The 15,200-nt window shown below is 37.3% G+C and overlaps 1 protein-coding gene across 5 annotated transcripts in view; it reads right to left on the reverse strand.

Annotated features, from left to right (window-relative positions):
- The window catches only part of HORMAD2 (HORMA domain containing 2), a 109,134-nt gene that overhangs the window by 34,082 nt on the left and 59,852 nt on the right, over positions 1-15,200 (reverse strand). The gene's annotated exons all lie outside the window — the stretch shown is intronic.

Consider the following 15,200-nt stretch of genomic DNA (forward strand, 5'->3'; position numbering starts at 1 on the left):
CTGAGTCACTCAATTACCCCCTAGAAAGCAACCACTGTTATCAGTTACTCTTGTTTTCATTTCGAAATCTACTGTACCACTAAACTGTTGTAAGATTCCCAGTATCATTCTCTCCTAATTGCTTTACTAAAACTGGACCAGGCCTGTCCACAGTGAGAGTACACAAGGAAGTGGAGGGTTGTGACCAAATAACAGACCTATCTGTGGGGACACTCCTGGTTTCATATCATATGAAGGTGGGCTTTCCTCCCATTGCTTCCAGTTATCCTCACCAATGAGATGCCACATGTTTTCCTCCTGCCTAAAGGAATTGAGAGAGAACCAAAGAGTGGAGGGGTAAAAGAGGAGGGTCAGGAAGCAGAGATTCAGAGTACCATGCTAAGTTCTGCGATGGTGATGGGAGCACTAGGAAGGCACAACAGGGACAGACAGCAGTGTTTCAAGGTAGTGAAGAGCACAGATGAGTAAACAATGAACTCTAACCAACATCTAACACAGGTAGATGAAGTAAGGGCTAAATAAAGTTACAAGCAGTATGCTGTAGGAATGTGGAGGGAAAAGAAGAATAGGGGGAAGGACTTCATAAATTAGCCCGTGGCTGGTTGAGCACGTCTGACAAGCTTCTTCTCGAACTGCACACGTTTTCCCTGACTCATGAAAACCTAGGGCTGGGAGAATGCCAGACCAGTGTGCTGCAGCTCAGTGAGTCAGGGAAGCCTTTTGGAACCAATATGGAGAGGAAAAATTAGTTTAGAACTTTGCACACATACAAAAATGTAAGGAAGAATAGTAAAAGTCCCATGGAAGCTTACAACTGGTCTTCGGTTGTGAATCAGAGAAAAACCCATGAGCATTTTCAAAAGCTTCGCTAATCAGGGATGACAGGAATTGTTCCCCTCCAGGGGTTGCCATTTACAGTGTTGTCTATGTTTTAGGTATCCCTGGAATCATGCAGTGCACAATCAACATGACTGTGTCCGCTAAGGGCAGACATCAGTTTTTTGACTACCACTTTCTAAGTTTCCCCATCACTAAATTTTTATGAGTTACAGGGTATTCCTTTTGGCTAACATTTCCTATGACAAGAAAAAACAAACATTTAGAATGTTACGAATATATTTTCTTAAAAACGCAAGCTTGTTGAGTATAAACTGCAGGGTAGCTATGCTACAGAATATGGCTAAATTATATACCTAAAGTATGACATACTGTACATATTTTCCAACCTATAAAGATTTTCCATGATGGGGTAAGGGTTGCTCAGTTTCAAATTAAACACCATTTATTTAGAATATTATTTAGAGTGGAATAGTATTATTGTTGCTGGGCATCTGGCACATTTTTACTCTGAGGCTTTCAGAATTTAATGAGTAAAAGTTGAAAGTTTCTTCTTATTTTAGAAGAATTTTTCTGATTTTTCTCCAGTATCTCTCTTTTCACTTCCATTATCTAATTCGGCGATGTACAGACAACCACCAATTTGGAAAACATCATGACACTGGGTCATATAAAGATAAGACGTGAAACTGATTTTTGTGAGTGTTTAAAGTTATTTCACTATTGTTCTTAACTCCAGATACTAATATTTCTGACTAGGAAATGTCTAACTAAGTGAAATCAAAAAATATTTATCATCAGTAGATATGGCTGTGTTTTGTTCCTTTGGGGCTTTGCATTAATTGTTGAGGATGCAGGAACCAATTTTTAAAGTGTTGTGTGTTTTTTTTTTTTTTAAGTGTGTGGGTATTGAGCTAATTCCTGGTGGTTTTTAGAATTTAGCCACATGTTCCCTTTTTGTGGAAATATTTACGCTGGGGATTTCCACTACGGGAATTAGAGTTAATTGAGCTCTTTTCTGGGGGATAAAGCAGCTGAGGCCATATTTCTATTAGTGTCTTTTTTCCTTGCCCTACTCTAAGAGAGTGTTTCCACACACATAAGACTTAATCTAACAGGTTCTCATGGAATATTATATATAAAATAAGATCATGTATTTGAAAATGTTTGGCACCCAATCTGGTAATGTTAATCACTCATTACAAATTGGTTGTATCTAGTTGAACATTACCTGATTTTGGTGAATATGTGATTGCTATATATGAAATGTCCCTTGAGCTGGTCAAGGGATTTTTTAAAAAAAAATCTAACTTATCTTGGGGTACGGTAAGTATAAAGTATCTCTCAGAGATAAGCCAGGTTACATATTCAATAACAAAATCTTTCATTTCAAATTTCAGCTACAAACTTCGGGTGTTCCTGTAAATGCAACAGTGGAAGATGAACTACATATGGTTGAAAATGCTTGACTGAAAATGAAGAAGGAAAAGAGGAACACAGAACCTGGAGACACTGAAAATTGAAATGCATACAAGCAGACATCCTCTCAAATCCCACCCAAGAAGCAATGAATAAACTTGAAAAATTATTCATCCGGTTTTTCATGGTATAGCACAAAGACTCAGAACTAGGGTGCTGGGTTCCATCACTGACTTGCAAGTTTCCATCACAGTAAAAAAAAAAAAAAAAAAAAAAAAAAAGGAGGGGGATAATATTTGCCATGTACTGAACAGTGATGCTTTGAGGATTAATGACATAATGTCTGTAAAGAGGTTGGAGCTCCTTGGAAAAAAGACACTACATAAATATAAAGTAGTATTAATATTTAGGCTTAGTCCACAATGTGAGACCTGCTTTCTTTGGCTCATGAGGTCATCAGCAGTTTTGTAAGGTGTACTCAAACACCCACAGAGGAGCCTTGTTAGCGGCCTCGTAAGTGGACTGTAAAAGCTAATCTGACCCACCTGGTCAGAGCAGTCACGGAGGCTGTTCCCTTTTCATGGCCTCTGAGAAGCTACAGATGGAGAGTGCTCGGCTCTCTAAAGGAATGAGACATGGCCATGAGAGCACTTCAACAGCATTTAGGGCTTCTCAGGAATGCAGTGGGAGTTTGGGAATGTTTTGACTTAAAATTAAACAAAAGTGCAGTCATATCATATCTTGATTTAGAAGAAAGGCTAAATTCGCCTTTCTCAGACAACGAAAATTTGGAATAAGAGTAGGAATGAGAAAGCTACTTCTTGGAATGGTTAGTTTATATCTTTAAAGGATTTGGAGGCAAACTTGGGTTTTTTGGTCCTGGGAACATTTTAGTCTCCAGGGGTTGTAGTCTCTTTGATGGCAATATCCTGACTCCTCATCACGGCTTCATCTCTGTGAAATGGTTATCAAGGGCAATCTTGCAGAAGTTTCAGTTCTAAAGTTTCAAAGGACAATCAATTCAATGTAGACATTGTCTTGCAAAGTCTTGTGGTATAACTAAATGACATCAATGTAATTGTGATGAAACATTTGCATTTCTCAGTTTTAAAAGATAAAATTAATTTTGATTCAAGGGCCTTAGGCATCAGAAACCACCATCTTCAAAATGTGAGGTTCATGAACTTATTACAATCTTTAGTGCTTAATAGTGATTCTGAGGCTGTGTCCATAACACTGAAATATTTTAACAAAAGATGAAAGAATGTGAAGGAATTTTTTAAAAATCTGGGTGTTCTGTTTTACATTGATCTAGGTTGGGTGCTCGTCAAGAAATGAATTTGGTTTCTTGTCCACTGATTGCTATGGTATTTCAAACTGATTAATATTGATAATATATGCTTTGTAGGGGAAAGGGAACAAAAATGTTATAGCCTTCTCAACTTGGTAGTCAAATCTATGCTAACTAGAAAGGATTTTCTAAATAAAGTATTGTCCTTAGTTCTTAAGCCTCTGCCTTTGGCTCAGGTCATGATCTTAGGGTCCTGGGATCGAGCCCAGCATCGGGCTCTCTGTTCAGCAGGGAGCCTGCTTCTCCCTCTCTCTCTGCCTGCCTCTCAGCCTACTTGTGGTGTCTCTCTCTCTCTCTCTCTGTCAAATAAATAAATAAAATCTTTAAAAAAAAATACTAGTGTTAGGTGTAGCAGAGCATGAGAGGCACCCTGAGCAGGGTGAGGAGGGCATTGCATCTACATTGGGAAAAAGGCCCAGAGCAGGAGGGTCAGAGTCGTACAGGGGTAAGATGGGTATCTATATGTGTGCAGGGGAAGGCGACGAGGATGGAAGTTTGGTTACGTTTGAGGGGACTGATAAAGTAATGAGAGCCAGGTTTCTCACTAATGGAGAAAGAAATTACAAATATGGAAAGTGAAAAAATTGGAATGATTTCTATAGCTTTGGACTGGAATTGGCAGTATAGGTGTGAACTCATGGATTTCCATAAAGAGACATATAGATGTGTGTGTGTGTGTGTGTGTGTGTGCGCGCGCGTGTGTGTACGTGTTCATACACACATTTTCCAGCTCATCCACTGAGAGAGACCATGTCTTGGCTACTAAGTGAAACCAATAAAAAACTAGGTATCCTTGGAGAAATGGCTGAGTCCAGGACTGGAACCAGGAAAGTACAAGATGAGCCTGATACCAGATGATATACCAGAATGTAAGTGAAGTACCCAAAGAATTGAGGGGACATGTCAAAGAACACAGAATCCAGCTTGAAGGGCCTCCCACTGGCAAAATCTGAGACAATGAGAGCATCAAAATAAATAAAAATAATGATAGTAATGGATAAAAACAGGCACCCATGAGTCTATACTGATATAAATAAATAATGAATGAGAAGTTTGACGAGGATAGGATAATTTACACAGTTTCAAAGAACTTCCCTAGAAACTATTTAAAATTACAAAGAAGAGAGAGGAACTACAGTAAAGAACCCTGGTAGAAACCACTTTAATCAAGTAACCAAAATAAACATCCATCAATAATGGACAGATCAAAATCATGTGCCATTTGACAGGAAGCAATAAGTACTAAGTACCATTTCTGTGGTATTCTTGAAAAAGATGCATACCCTGAATCTAATCATGAGGAAACATCAGACAAACCCAAATTGAAGGACATTCTACAAAATAACTGGCCCATTCTATAAAAACATGTCAAGGTGCATAATATACAGATTTGTTGAATCATTATGTTGTACCCCTGAAATTAATATAACATGGTATGTCAACTATACTTCAATAAAAACAAAACAAATACACATACACAAAAACATGTCAAGGTCATGAAAATCAAGGAAAGACTGAGGAACAGCCCTAAGCTAAAGGAAGCTAAAGAAATTCAACAACTAAATACAACATTGATTTAACGTGGATCCTTTCCCTATCATTGACATTATTAGGATAAAACTTGAATAGACTTTGAGGGTTGGATAATAGTAATGTGTCAGAATTAATTTCCCAGTTTTCATGGTTGTATTGTGATTATTTTTGAGACTATCCATGTTTCTAGGGATTGCATACTACAGTATTTCAGAAGTGATGAAGCAACTGGTTTAGGAAATCATTTGTGTTGTACTTACAGTTTTTCTGTAAGTTAGAGGTTGTTTCAACATAAACATAAATTTACACAAAAGACTATTCTAGAGAAAAGATTGTATATTTTCTTGTTTTTTTCCTGTTAATATATCTTACATATAAAAATATATTTATATAAATTATATAGAGACAAATATTGTGGAAACTGAAGACATTTATTCTGTTCAAACTTATCTAGTGATTATTTTTAAATGTGTCCACATGTAAGTGAGGTATCAGTAAGTCTGGCTTGTTCTTAAAACAAAGAAATCCAGAAAAGCTAGAGACAAAGGAGTGAGGGGAAACTGGCACGAACTAAAGCTAGTACCTTAGGCTAGAGCAGATCAGGTATCACCTGGAAGACTATGGAAAGTGAAGTGACATAAAGAGATTCATATCTTTAAAGGAAGATTCTGGATGCTTTGTGTCAAACTTTGCAAAGGCAAAAATGAAAACAGGGAGACCCTACATGAGTACTATTTACATGAGCTAGAATGGTAACAATGAGATAGTGAGAACTGGTCAGATTTGAAACATATTTTGAAAGGAGAGCTCACTGGACTTGCTGATGGAGTAGATGTGGGTTATAAGGGAGAAGAGCCAAGGATGTCTGCTAGGGTCTTAGAGCAACTGGGTAAACGATGGTTTCATTTACTGAGATGGGAAAGACTGAGGAAGTAACTAATAATAGGAAAATAGTATGAACTGAGGAATAGTGGGGAAGAATACCTGGTTAAAGTGTGTTAAAGAGAACAGATAACAGGGAAGTGGACAGAGCAAACAAAGACAATTCTCTTGCAAGGTGGATATGATTTGGGTCAATGGAAAGAAGAAAGGCATTCCAGGCAAGAGAAAAGTGTATTTGTCAAGATATGGAGAAAGAAATGAACTTGGCTTGTTACTGACAGTGAGAAAATGGACATAACTCAAGGAAGGGGAACATGTTGGGTAATAGTGGGAAATAAAACAGGTAACATGGAGCCAGATCATGAGTAACCTGCAGGTTGAGGTGTTTAAACTTGATGTAGTAGGAAATAGAAGTCATGAGATATTTTAATTAGGGAAGTGATATGATGAAGGTTATAAAAAATATCAGATTGGTAGTGGTATGAGGGATAGTGCAGGAGGCTGTGGGAGAGCCTGGAGGCTGTGGTAGCAATTTAAATGCAGGAGGAAGAAGGCCTGGATTCAAGTTTTAGTAGTAAAATCTGACTGGAAAGGGAAAGCTCGGGGAACTTTTGATACCTGACTAAATAAAGAGAACAATCCCAAGATTCTGAACTTTAGACATTAAGAGAATAAAGTTGACATTGAAAGGCAGGGAAACTGGGTAGGAAAATTCATTCTGGGTGTGAAAAGGGGAGGGCAGTGGAGAATAAAGAGATGAGCACATTGGACTTAACATATTGGTGGGACATCAAAGTGGAAATTCCCAGTAGAAAGTTATAGATATAGAACTGGAGTTCTGGGGCAAGAGACCTCAAGATAAGCCACTTGGGAGTGGATATGATATGTGAAGCCCCGAGAAGAGATGAATCCTCCAAAGGAAAATATGTACAGCTCAAAGCATAGATGGTCAAAAACAGTGGAGATGTTGGATTTTACCTGCAACTGGAGGTGGGGGGAGGAACAAAAGTGACAGAGAAATGGATGACAGGTCAGGCAGATGGAAAAAGAATGAGAACAGAATAATATCGTAGAAATAAGAAGGAACATTTAAAAATAGTATATAGTTAATATCATAAAATAGGTCAAGAAAATAAAGATTGTGAGATCTATTCATTAAAAAGTCATTGTTTATTCTGAAGAGAATAGTTAGGAAAGTGAAGATAAGTGAAGTGACCAGCTTTCTGAGCCAAAGAACAAGTGAGGAGAATGCAGTAAATGGAAAGAGTCTTATGAGCTGTGCCTGGCTGGCTCAATTGGTTAAGCATCCAACTCTGGATTTTGGCTGAGGTCATGACCTCAGGGTTGTGAGATTGGGCTCCATGCTCAGCATAGAGCCTGCTTGACACACTCTCTCTTCCTCTCACTCTGCCCCTCAACCTACTCATGCATGTGCACCACGTATGCACATGTTCTCTCACTCTCTCTAAATAAATAAGTAAAAGCTTAAAAAAAAAAAAGAAAAGAAAGCAAGCATCTTGTGAGAAATTTGGCAAGGAAAGGAAGGAAACCTGATTACCTGGGGTAATCAGGATCATGTAAAGCCTTTTTTAATGTAAAGTTTAGAACAACTTCACTTAAATTTTCCTCCTCTCCTGGCTCAGAACTTCAAAGTTTTCCTTTTGAGCAAAGTCAGGGATCATGACACAAAGCATCCAAAACCAAGTGGAGGAATTTGATCTCTTTGTACATTCTTGTAAATTAATAGGAAGTATCTTTGTGGACTACGAGGCTACAGTGTTCTGACAAGCTCTGAAAAGATACAGTAAGAGTGAGAAGTTTTAAAACATGAAAATATTTTCAGATATCATTACTATATCCAGTGGCCTTCTACCCAGCTGAGGTAGTTATTTCCAAGTGAAGACTAGGAGTCTATATTCTCTTCCTGATATGGTTTAGACTTAAATTCTTTAAATATAATTTTGTAGTATTTTTATAGTATTATAAAGTGTTTTTCATGTTTAAATTGTTAAACAATATTTTATCAATTCTCAGAATTCCTATACAAAGTAATATTATATTTATTCTTCAGACAAAAATACTTAAAGAAAAAATGCACTGCATGTCTTTTAAACTAATTCTTGACATATTTATTTTTTAGAAACATATTTACTGACTTCTGGGTAGAGATAGTTTCCTAAACCTCAAATGAGCAGAAACCCCAAATGACAGAAAGAATAAGAAGGAAGAAAAAAAGCACTGAAATTTTGGAAGCTGGAAAGCAGATACATGAGAGGTAACTAAAAGCTGGTAACTTAAACCAGCAGTGAAGCAAACCAACAACCACCCAAATGAACATCAGTCTAAGGAATGTCCAGCATCATATACTTTTGGAAGAGGGGATTAAGAGGATGGGTAGAGGAGCTAAAAAAGATCAACTTAAAGACATTTATGAAACAGCTGAAATCTTCAGATCCCTTCCTCAATTTTGCAGAACCATGCAGCTGCCCCTTGCCCACCAGGGTATAAAATCATAAGTTTATTCTCCAGAGATGGTGATAGTCTTTGGATAGTGGGATACAAAGCACCCCTGAGGAAAGCTTATGAGGAATTAAGTAAAAGTGACCCTCAGGCCTCCCATCTCTATTTGGCTCCCAAAATACTTGTGGCCAACAAAGATTCTGAGGAAACTGACCAAGAGAAAAAATTTTTATTTTTATTTTTTTAATGATTTTATTTATTTATTTGAGAGAGAGCATGCACAAGCGAGAGAGGGCACAAGTAAGAGAGAGCACAAGTGAGGGAGAGCATGAGCAAAAGGAGGGGCAGAGGGAGAGGAAGAAGCAGATTCCCTGCTGAGCAAGGAACCCAACACAGGGCTCCATTCCAGGACACTGGGATCAAGACCCAACCCAAAGGCAGACGCTTAACTGACTGAGACACCCAGGTGCCCCAGATACAGATTAAATGCGGATATTAAGAATTCCCCCAAAGGCCTGACCAGATCATTCTAGAGTGAAGGCCACAATCACAATAATTTATAATAAGTTCAGGGCTTTCTAGTTCCTCTACACTTAAATATGAGCAGACAGCCAAGGAACTAGGACTACCAGCTATCTCCAGACTTCTGAGGAGAGAGGGATAGAGGAGATGGATTGAAGTACAGGAGGAAATGGCAAACAAACAGAGGTAACAGAGGCACCTGGGTGGCAGTGGGTTAAAGCCTCTGCCTTCGGCTCAGGTCATGATCCCAGGGTCCTGGGATCGAGTCCCACATCGGGTTTCTGCTCAGTGGGGAGCCTGCTTTCTCCTCTCTACCTGCCTCTCTGCCTACTTGTCATCTCTGTCTGTCAAATAAATAAATAAGTAAAATCTTAAAAAAAAAAAACAAACCAGAGGTAACAAACAGACATAGTGAGAGAAGAAATCTATTTAGAGATAATATCCTCTGAGACAAGACACAATTCTTGGAGCACAAACAAGAATATGATAGTATAAAAGGGAACATTCAGAAAACAACAACAAAAGGCTCTTGGAAACAAACAGTAATATAAATGAAATATAAATGAAAACTCAATAAAAGAGCAGGATTATATTGAGGAGTTATCCATAAAAGTAGAACAAAAGCAAAAGATACAAAAAATTAGAGAGAAAACATTTTTTTTTAATAGAGAAGCTGTTTATGAGGTCTACTATCTAAATATTAAGAAATCCAGAAATCGGGGCACCTGGGTGGTTCAGTGGGTTAAAGCCTCTGCCTTTGGCTCAGGTCATGATCCCAGGGTCCTGGGATCGAGTTCCGTTTCGGGCTATCTGCTCTGCAGGGAGCCTGCTTCCCCCTCTCGCTCTACCTGCCTCTCTGCCTACTTGTGATCTCTGTCTGTGAAATAAATAGATAAAATCTTTAAAAATAATAATAATAATTAAAAAATTTAAAAAAAGGAAACCCAGAAAGCACAGCAAAGGAAATAGTCAACAAAACAAAGAGGCAACCCACGGAATGGGAGAAGATATTCACAAATGACACTATAGACAAAGGGCTGATACCCAAGATCTATAAAGAACTCCTCAAACTCAACACACACAAAATAGATAATCACATCAAAAAATGAGCAGAAGACATGAACAGACATTTCTCCAAAGAAGACATACAAATGGCTGACAGACATATGAAAAAATGTTCACCATCATTAGCCATCAGGGAGATTCAAATCAAAACTACATTGAGATACCACCTCACCCCAGTTAGAATAGCCAAAATCAACAAATATTGGAGAGGATGTGGAGAAAGGGGAATCCTCTTACACTGTTGGTGGAAATGCAAGTTGGTACAGCCACTTTGGAAAACAGTGTGGCAATTCCTTAAGAAATTAAAAATAGAGCTACCTTATGACCCTGCAATTGCACTCCAGGGTATTTACCCCAAAGATACAGATGTAGTGAAAAGAAGGGCCACCTGTATCCCAATGTTCATAGCAGCAATGACCACAGTCACCAAACTGTGGAAAGAACCAAGATGCCCTTCAGCAGACGAATGGATAAAGAAGATATGGTCCATATATACAATGGAGTATTATGCCTCTATCAGAAAGGAAGAATACCCAACTTTTGTATCAACATGGATGGGACTGGAAGAGATTATGCTGAGTGAAATAAGTCAAGCAGAGAGAGTCAAATATCATACAGTTTCACTTACTTGTGGAGTATAAGGAATAACGGAGAGGACATTGGGAGGTGGAGAGAAGTGAGTTGGGGGAAATCAGAGGCAAGTACAAACCATGAGAGACTGTGGACCCTGAGAAACAAACTGAGGGTTTGGTGGGGGTGGAGGGTAGGGTGAGCCTGGTGGTGGGTATTGTGGAGCGCACATATTGCATGAAGCACTGGGTGTGGTGCGTAAGCAATGAATTTTGGAACACAGAAAAAAAATTAAATTTTTTAAAAATCCAGAAAGAAAGAACAGAGAAATTTGAGGAAGCATAATTTTTATCAAGGAAATAATTCAAGAAAATTTCCCAAAACTGAAGGCATACCCAAGTTACCAGATTCAAATGGGCCACTGAGTGATAAGAACAAATAATGAATGAGAATAGACCTACACCAGGGTACATTATAAAATTTCAAAAACCTGAGGAAAAATCTTCCAGATAGGAGAAAACAGATATTATACAAAAAGTCAGAATCAGAATGGCTTGGAAATTCTTAACAGCAACAACAGAGACTAGAAGACAAAGGAACAATGCCTCAATATTCTTATTAAAAATAAATGTCTTCCTAGATTTTTATTGCCAGCCAAGCCCTCAATCAAATATAAGGGTATAATAATGATATTTTTAGGGCATGTATGATCTCAAAAACTTACTTACCATGACCTCTCTCTAAGAAAGTTACCAGAGGATACACTCCACAAAAATGAGGGAGCAAACCAAGAATAAGAAACAGGAATCTTGGGACACCTGGCTGCCTCAGCAGGTAGAGCATGCAACTCTTGATCTCAGTGTGGTTTGAGTCCCACATTGGGCATATAGATTACTTACAAACAAACAAAGAGATCTAACACAGGAAAGGTAAAGAATTCTCCAGCAATTGGTGAAGGCAGATTCCAGGATGGGAGTGAGGCACCAGCCAGAGAACAATCATCCAAATTTGGTCAAAGGTGAAAAGCTCCAGGAGAAATTTCTCAGTGAGGATAAAATTATTTCTTCTGAATATCTGAGAGGAGATTTAGAGCAGCACTACATATTAGCTCTTTCCGTGATGATGGAAATATTCTACATCTGCACATACAGTAGTCACTAGTCAGAGAACTTGAAATGTGTCTAGTGTTTTTGAGGAAACGAACTTATTGTTTTATTTAATTTATCTTAATGTAAATTTTAATAGCCACATGTGGTTAGTGACTGCCATATTGGACAGTGCAGTTTAGATAATCAGCAGAAAAGTTTGGAATTCAATTAGAAATAAGTATAGAGAAAACTAAGTAAATGAAAAACTTATGCAAGAAAGGAAAAGCAATTGTGGCTTACTACATAATTCAGCTCTGTATAGAATTACATAGTTATAATAATATGAACACAAATTACTGACATAACCCAAATTATGTAAACCTCCCAAAAGGTATCTTATTTTACCTGCATTTACCAAAGAAGAATGGATACTATCTCCAGATCAATAATTTTATTTCTCTAGTATTTTCTTAATGGCTACATAGTGCTTCATTTTGTTGGTTTACCAAAATTATTGAATCAATCCTTCATGGTTGTTTCCAACTTGGGACAATTATCAATAGGGCTTTAATGATTAACACTGTGATCACTATGTTTTAAAATTCAACTGTAATGAAACAAAATTTACATATTATTATACACACTGTTGCATCTATATCAAGTGTACATTTTTTTTAAAAGATTTTATTTATCCATTTGACAGAGAGAGATCACAAGCAGGCAGAGAAGCAGGCAGAGAGAGAGGAGGAAGCAGGCTCCCCGCTGAGCAGAGAGCCCGATGCGGGGCTCCATCCCAGGACCCCAAGACCATGACCTGAGCCGAAGGCAGAGGCTTTAACCCACTGAGCCACCCAGGCGCCCCTCAAGTGTACATTTTTATGAGCTTTGATAAATGTATGTATCTTTGCAACCACCACCACGATCAAGATGGAGAATGTTTCATTACCCTTAAGTTTCCTTATGCTGCTTTGCATTAAATCCCCACCCAACTCTGACCCCAGGAAAACACCAATTTGTTTCCTATCATTTCAGATTAGTTTTGTTTCTAAAATTTCAAGTAAAAGAAATTATATAGTATATACTTTTATCTGACTTTTCTGATTTTTAAAAATGCATTCACAGTTTTACAAGTACCCATTGTTTGTTCCTTTTTCTTGCTGATAATAATTCATTGTACAAAGGTACCACAATTTGTTGATCCCTTGATCTGAAGATAAGCATTTGGGTTGTTTCCAGTTTGGAGCTATTATGAATAAAATTGTTATGAACATTTGCGTATAAGTCTTTTTGTGATTACATGTTTTCTTTTCTCTTGGGTAAATAGCTAGGAGTGAAATTGCTGTTCCATATAGTTAAGTGTAGGCTTAACTTTATAGAAAAGTGACAAAACATTCTCCAAAGTGGTTGTACCATTTTACAACCATCAACAATATATGAAAATTTTAAAAGCCTTACATCTTGACAACACTTGGTATTGCCAGCTGTTTTTTTTTAAAGATTTTATTTATTTATTTGAGGGAGAATGAGTGAGAGAGAGCATGAGAGAGGAGAAGGACAGAGGGAGAAGCAGACTCCCCAAGGAGCTGGGAGCCCGATGCGGGACTTGATCCTGGAAGTCCAGGATCATGACCTGAGCTGAAGGCAGTTGCTTAACCAACTGAGCCACCCAGGCACCCTGTCAGTTTTTAATCATCTTAGTGAATGTGTACTAGTATCTCATTCTGGTCTTAATTTGCATTTCCTTGATGACTAATAATATTAAGGATCTTTTCATGCATTTATTTGGCCACTGGTACATATTTCTTGTAAGGTGCCTATTCAAATTCTTGGGACATTTTTAAAAATGGGGTTGTCATCTTACTATTGAGTTGAAAAAAATCTGTATAAATATAATCTGTATATATAAAATTATATATCCTGAATACAACTTCTTTGTCAGAGGTATGTATTCAGACTATTTTCTCCCAGTATTGATTTGCATTATCATTTGTTAACAATGTCCTTGGAAGAAAAGTTTTTAATTTTGATAAAGTCCACTTTATCAACAATTTTTTGCTTTTATGATTAGTGCTTTTGGGGAACTAAGAAATTTTTGCTTGAAAATTTTGTTCCTTCTAGAATTTTTACAGTTATAGCTCATATATTTAGGTCTATTTTGAATTAATCTTGTGTGTGGTAAAAGATTAAGGTTCATTTTTCCTATATGGATATCTAGTGTTCTCACATCATTTGTTGAAAAGACTATCATAAAAATATCAATTGATAAAATATATATGGGTATACTTCTGAACTCTTCATTCCAGTCCATTGATTTGTACATTTATCTTCACCACAGTGTCACCCTATCTTGTTTAGTGTACTTTTACAGTCTTGATATCTGAGAGTAAGTTCTCCAACTTTGTTCTTTTTCATAATTATAGAGTTTTGGGGTCCTTTGCATTTCCATTTAAATTTTAGAAGTAGCTTGTCAATTTCTACAAAGGTGGCCTGTGGAATTTTGGCTGTGATTTTACTGAATATACAGATCAGTTTGGGGAAAAGTGACCTCTTAATCAAGTCTTCTAATCCATCAACATGACACATTTCTGCATTTATTTGTCTCTTCTTTAATTTACCTCAGCAATGTTTTATAGTTTTTATTATACAGGTCTTGCCATTTGTCTTGTTAATTTAGCTCTAAGTTTTTGAGTTTTTATGCTACGGAAATGGTATTTTAAAATTTCACTTTCCAATTTATCATTAATAGTATACAGAAATAAAATAGATTTCTATGTATTGACCCTATATCCTGTAACCTTGCTAAATTCATGTTACTAATCCTGGTAGTGTGTTTCTTATCTATTTCTTAGGATTTTCTATGCATGCAGTCATGCCATTTTCAAAGAAATTCAGTTTTATTTCCTCCTTTCCAATGCGTATGCCTTTTATTTCTTATTCTTACCATAATTCACTGACTAGGACCTCTACTATAATGTACAATAGAAGTGATAAGAGTTGATATCCTGTTTTATTGTCTATCTTAGGTGCGAAGCGTTTAGTCTTTCACTATTAAGTATGATGTTACTTTTAGGTTCTTTGTAAATGTCTTTTAGAAGGTCAAGGAAGTTCCCTTCCATTCCTTATTTTCTAGAAGCTTCTTTTTTAAAAAATTACAAATGTGTATTCAATTTTGTTAAATACTTTTTCTACATCTATAGAGGTGATCACATAGTTTTTCTCCTCTATTACATTAATACGGTGAGTTACATTGATTCTTTTTTTTTTAAAGATTTTATTTATTTATTTGACAGAGAGAGAGATACCACAAGTAGGCAGAGAGACAGGCAGGGTGGGGGGAAGCAGGCTCCTCGCTGAGCAGAGAGCCCAACGTGGGGCTCGATCCCAGGACCCCGAGATCATGACCTAAGCCGAATGCAGTGACTTAACCCTCTGAGCCACCCAGGCGCTGCTACATTGATTCTTAAATCTTAAAC

The sequence above is a fragment of the Martes martes genome, assembly GCF_963455335.1.
Source record: "Martes martes genome assembly, chromosome: 13".
NCBI classification, from domain to species: domain Eukaryota; kingdom Metazoa; phylum Chordata; class Mammalia; order Carnivora; family Mustelidae; genus Martes; species Martes martes.